Here is a 6,000-nt window from a genome sequence, read left to right as displayed (position 1 = left end):
AGGCTTGCCTTTGATTTTAACAACAAAGCTCCCAAGCTACTCATGAAACCCCTTGTGCTCATTTTTTTTGATGTTTAAACCCTTGCCCTGATGTTTACATCCCTATCCTTTGAGCTTTCCAGTTTGGCCTACTGTCAGGGACCCACTATGAATAATCTCTTGCAGCCTGAAATTCTATTGTTGGAGTCTCTCAGATTCATTTTCACTCCCCTCAAAGTTATCAAATGATGTAACCTCTGAAGGTGTGTTGGTCTGTAACACTGTTTTTTTATTTTAAGATTACCTATAGTGTAGAAGCAAGCCATTTGGCCCAACAAGTCCACACCGACCCTCTGAACAGCAACCCACCCCTCTACCCTACATTTACCCCTGACTAATACACCTAACACTATGGGCAATTAGCATGGCCAATTCACCTAATCTGCACATCTTTGGACTGTGGGAGGAAACCCACATGGACATAGGGAGAATGTACAAACTCCACACAGACAGTTGCCCAAGGCTGAAATTGAACCCAGATCCCTGGCGCTGTGAGGCAACAGCACTAACCACTGAGCCACTGATTGATTGCCTTCAGCTTCACTCTGAACTCAAGCTGATTCCATGCAGTTGCTGATACATGTTGACCTTGCACTCAGTTTCCCCTCCACACTCTCTCTAAGTTTTCTTTTCTATGTATCAACACTGCTGTTAGACAGTACTTGGAAGATTTTTGTATTCACATCTAGTTTGTGCACATTCTTATTTCCAGTAGTAAGAGTTAGTAATTGTGTTTTGAGTATATTATTATTATTATAGATAAAGGAGATAATTTACTATCGAACAGTTGGATACATTAACTGATTTATAACTTGTGGAGTAAGATGTGCAATGTAACCCAGGAAGACACATTATTGTGGATTCTTTGTGCCATTTATTAGAATTAACTTACAAAGTACTACAACAAAATTCCTACTTAGAATATCCTTTTTTTATAGCTTCACAAGCCTCTTTTCAAACAGGTCCTCAGGATCAAGAATGTCTTGCTTCTACTTCAGTTCGATGGCCTCTGAGGTGGCTGATAAATGCAATGCACAATCTGCAACCGGTACAGGTTAGCTCGTGTTCAAAGTGTCAGGTGACTGCCTTGTGTGGAGGTTTGTGCACTTTCTCCAATGAGTCAACACCATCTCTGCAGATTCCCATTGAAATCTCTCGATATATCCACTACCTGCCCAAATCAGTCTCCTCTATTTTGATCAGTCACAAGACAGGCACTCTTATAATTCTGTAGGGATGTTTTACCTCTTGAGGGAAGATTTTACGGCATTGCTACTGTCCTCCTGGGAGCCTCCTGCTACGCCAAGCTCTAATTGGAGAAGTTGTTTCAGGGACCTAGTGGAGGTCACAGAAATCTCCTGGCCAGTGGTTTTGATTTTGAGTGATTAGCATATTGATGCTAGGTATGTGATCCTGGGTGAGGACCCTTTTATTGGATCATCTTTGTTGCCACCAGATTTGGAAGTTCCTAAAAGTGCCTTTTTTAAGGCTTGGTTAGTAAAAACTTGTTGTGAACTTGTTTTGAATATAATGTTGAGGTACATTCAAAATATAATGAAAATTTTTCAAGCACAGGTTTCATTTTACTATATAACAGCCTTTGATTATCTTGCACTCCACTACAACATGCAAACTAAAACACTCATTGCAAAAATTGATTCATATGAAAAGTAAGTAAAACATGATTGGATCAGGACTACAAACTCCACTCCTTTTTCTCTGTTATTTCCAGCCTCCACCCTCTATTTCCTGTTGAGGAGACTATATATGTTCTCAGTTCCTGTTTGTTCTAAGTGCGTACATATCAGACAAACTTACAAAGCTTGGATTTCAAATTCTGCCAGCAACTTTTTAAAAAAATTTAGTATCTTCTTAATCAAGGATGTGGTTAAACTCTAGCACTTGGGGTCTCTACAAGTGTCTGACTATACGCTGCAGTCAAGAAAAACATTAGATGGAACTCACCGACTGGGAATGGGAAACCTCCTGATGTTTTCAAAAGAAAAGGTAACTTTGACATATTCTTTCCTTCAGTTTCTTATCACAGTTCAGAATGCTGATAAATTAATGAGAGTAGTGAAGGGGGGTGGTGGAGGGGTGCTGTTCTTGCATAAATGTGTTCAACCAGTTGCATTCTGCTGCAATAAATATCCATCTATTCACCTGCTTATTTCTGTGATTATCATTAAAACATCATCTAAATACACCACTGAACTAAAAACATTGTTAGAATCTGAAAAAGCATTGCACTGTAGACACAATAATATTTCAAAATTCCCTGAATTTAATCCATTAAATATGAATGTTTTTGTTTAATGTGTCACATTGAAGCATAGTTTTAGACGATAGAGAATAGGCTCCGACAATGAAGTGGAGAAAGTTGTGTGCTGGGTTAGTATTACTTTCGCTATCAGGTCCTATATTTTAATCCAGCTTGGTCTGAAGGGACAAGAACATCGTCTCTCTGCCTGCAATCATTCTAAATGTGAAGAAAACTCGATTTAAGACATTTAGGTATGCAGGAGTGGTGTATTGGAAACTGCTCTTGTTTTCATTGCAGTCAGGATGCGTTTGTTCCAGCAGCAATCAGTCGATGAATTCCTAGCACAAAGCAACCCATGAATTACCACAAATTGACACACAATATTTGTTAGTTATGAACAGAAAGGACCTTGCACGTATTATAAAAAACAAATAATGACCTATTAGTGGGTGCCCATCCTAGATGAGTATATTACATGTGCTCTGCCCGAAGGCAGGTCCTTGTCTCATTGTCTGTAGCTGCTACACCCTGAGCTGTTTTTGTCCATGGTGTATTGCTATCACCTTCTACTCTGAGAGAGAGGGCATGGAGGGAAGTCAACCTACCCTATTGGTGTTGCATCAGAACTACCATTTAGCCAACCAACCAATCGAGTTATCAGCAGAAATGGCAACATTTCTGCGCAGTGTATATTGTAGCAGTTCAGTAATTAGTTAATTTAAAGATTGGTTGCATAGAGTCTCAAGAGGTCATTCTCCACACTGACAATCCTCATCTTGGGATGAAAATGCTGCTGTTGTACTAGAAAACAGAATAAGAATGTTCTCTTCTGTCCAATATATAGTTCTGTTTAGTTGGAATGTCATGTTGTGAATGTACAGGCCACTTTTGGTGTATTGTGTACAGTTCTGGTTGCCCTGAGGAGTTCAAAACTAGATGGTATAATTTGAAAATGAGAGGAGCAAGTTTAAAAGGGACCTGAGGGGTAACCTTTTTATGCTCAGCATGGTTTTTGTATGGAATGAACTACCAGAGGAAGTGGTAGATACAGGTACAGTTACAATAATTAAAAGACTTTTGGTCAGGTATATGAATAGGAAAGGTTTAGAAGGATATCGGTGAAATGCAGGCAGATGAAACTAGTTTAGTTTGGAAAGCTTGGTCAGCTGTATAACCATATCCCTCATTGTAAATTATTTCCAATATAATTTTGTGAAAGAAGCCAATGATTATAAGCAGGAGAGATTACAACAATATTTCAATAATTGATGTATCAACCCCATTCATTGGAACAATATTTCCAGCAAACACTAGAGGAATCTATTTTAAACATTAACTCAAAAAGTGAGGATATGGGCTGTTTTAAAGTCCATGTTAATTATTTCATGAAATATTGGCATATTTCTGCACAGGTGCTGAATCTTGAGATAATTTGGAAAGCTATTGAGAATTGTTCCTATTCTGTTTCTCAAGAGACCCTGACTGTGACTCTTTGAACACAAGATCAGAGAGAGTTTTCTCAGTGATGAATTGTATATAGTTAAAGCTAAATTATTGAACTCAATTAGACCAAGAAAAGGCCTTTGGAGAGGCTGCTGAAGATATACTTTGATTGTGCAAAGCACAAGTTACTAATATATCAAGATACTGGATCTATCAGTTAGATAATCATCATATAAAGTAAACAGATGCTAAGGTTTCATGTGAATGTAACAAAAGACATGTCTGAGGCGCCTTGTTTTATTTCTACAGTGCACTGTGGTGGCTAATGATAATCTGGTTTCTTATATGATCTTATACTATGTGACTAAAGTGGAAACAGTTTATTTGTCAAATCAAAATAAATGTATGTGTTGTTATAGGAAGCAAAAGCAATTGCATGAAAACGCATGCTATCTCCATCAGCCCATGGTTTGTTGGTAGCGCCATCACCTCAAAATCAAAATTTCAGATTCCACTAAGCAGATTTCTGTATAAAACTTAGTACTCGTCTGAGGAGGATGTCATTTTGTTGATGGTATCCTTTGGCTAAGATGCTAAATCAAGATTCCATTCATTCTTTCAAATGGACATTAATCTTTCCATGACACTCTTTCAAAGAAGATTAGGAAGGTTATTCTTGGTGTTCTAGCTACCTCAATAAACAGTACTAAAATAATATTTCAGGGATATCCCTGTTTGTGAGAACTTAATACGTGCAAATTGACTCTCAACACTTCCCATATTGTAACAGTGATTACACTTCCAAAGTATTTCATTGTCTGTGATCATGAGAAGCCCTGTATAAACATGAGCCTACATTTCTTAATTTTCTTTCAATGTAGCAATAGATTTTTAATGTTCTGACAGAAGAATTTTATGGCACTAGCATTAATATCTTTGTTGACTAAGTTTGTGCCAACTGGGCTTTGGGCTCTACTTATCCTCTACTGTCAATCACAACACAGACATCTAATGTTTTACTTATCTCTAAAGCTTTGGGAATTCAGTTAGCGTGAGTGTGATCATGTGAATGGCTGTCTTCTATTGATAGCGTGCCTTCTCCGCTGCCAGAATACATCAGGATAGTGAGTTTGCAGCTGAGGCCACTCAGTATGTGATCATGAGGTTTACCAATCTGTTTAAACATGTTATCACACACCTCTGGGCGGGTAGAACTTGAACCCAAACCTTAGAAAATAGGTGACAGGTTTAGATAGAGGATCTGGATCGGTGTCAGTTTGGAGGGCTGGAGGGCCTGTTCCTGTGCTGTAATTTTCTTTGTTCTCTTTGTTCTTCTTGTTCAGACATTGGGACACTACCTTTCTGCCACAAGACACTTCTGTCTGCGCTGTGATGTATGCACTGGCAGCCTTCCAACCTGATGCTGAAGTTACTTGTAGATGACTAATATTGAAGTGGCAGAGTTAGGTAAATGTGATATGAAAATCAAGTTGAAGTCAATGGAAATAATCTGAGAGATGTAAAATGGGTGCTGATGCACAGCCTTCCATTTTGTCTTTTCATACAAAATTAAAAACTGTCAATTGGAGTACTGTGTCTGGTCACTGTTCTGGTCACCCTGTTACAGGAAGGACATTATTAAACTGGAGAGGGTTCAGAAAATATTTACCAGGATGTTGCCAGGAATGAATGGTTTGAGATATGAAAATAAACTGGAAAGACTGTAACTTTTTTCACTGGAACATAGAAAGTTGAGGGTGACCTGAGGGGTTTGTAAACTCACGAAGGCCATGAGTAAGGTGAATAACAAGATTCTTTTCCCTAGGATGGGGGAGTTCAAAACTAGGGGGCATATTTTAAGGTGAGAGAAGAAAGTTTTAAAAAAGAAATGAAGGGCAACTTTTTTTTTACACAGAGGGTGGTTGGTGTGAGAATGAACTGTCAGAGAAAGTGGGGGATACAGGTACAGTTACAATGTTTAAAAGGTATTTGGATATGCACATGAACTGGAAAGGTTTGGGGGGAATATGGGTAAAGTGCAATTAGGTGGGACTAGTTTAGTTTAGGAACATGGTCAGCGTGGACTGGTTGGACCAAAGGGCCTGCTTCCATGCTGTTTGACTGTATGATTCTATTTGTCCTTTCAATTTCATGTTCACAAACTATACCTATATTAGGTATGAATTCAGAAAAGCAGACAGTCATTGGGGTATAATATATACATTATAATGTAGAATTTTGCAGAGATGGTGCAT

The 6,000-nt window shown here is 38.4% G+C and overlaps 1 protein-coding gene across 1 annotated transcript in view; it reads left to right on the top strand.

Moving 5' to 3' along the window:
• Positions 1-1,838: 1,838 nt before the first annotated feature.
• pik3r5 (phosphoinositide-3-kinase, regulatory subunit 5) overlaps positions 1,839-6,000 on the top strand; it is a 93,210-nt gene continuing 89,048 nt past the window's right edge. The window contains exon 1 of the mRNA XM_043714587.1: positions 1,839-2,046. The gene's annotated coding sequence lies outside the window, so the exon portion shown is untranslated. The remainder of the gene's footprint in view (positions 2,047-6,000) is intronic.

Source organism: Chiloscyllium plagiosum, chromosome 24 (assembly GCF_004010195.1).
Source record: "Chiloscyllium plagiosum isolate BGI_BamShark_2017 chromosome 24, ASM401019v2, whole genome shotgun sequence".
Classification (NCBI taxonomy): domain Eukaryota; kingdom Metazoa; phylum Chordata; class Chondrichthyes; order Orectolobiformes; family Hemiscylliidae; genus Chiloscyllium; species Chiloscyllium plagiosum.
This window is presented reverse-complemented; position numbering and strand designations above follow the sequence as displayed.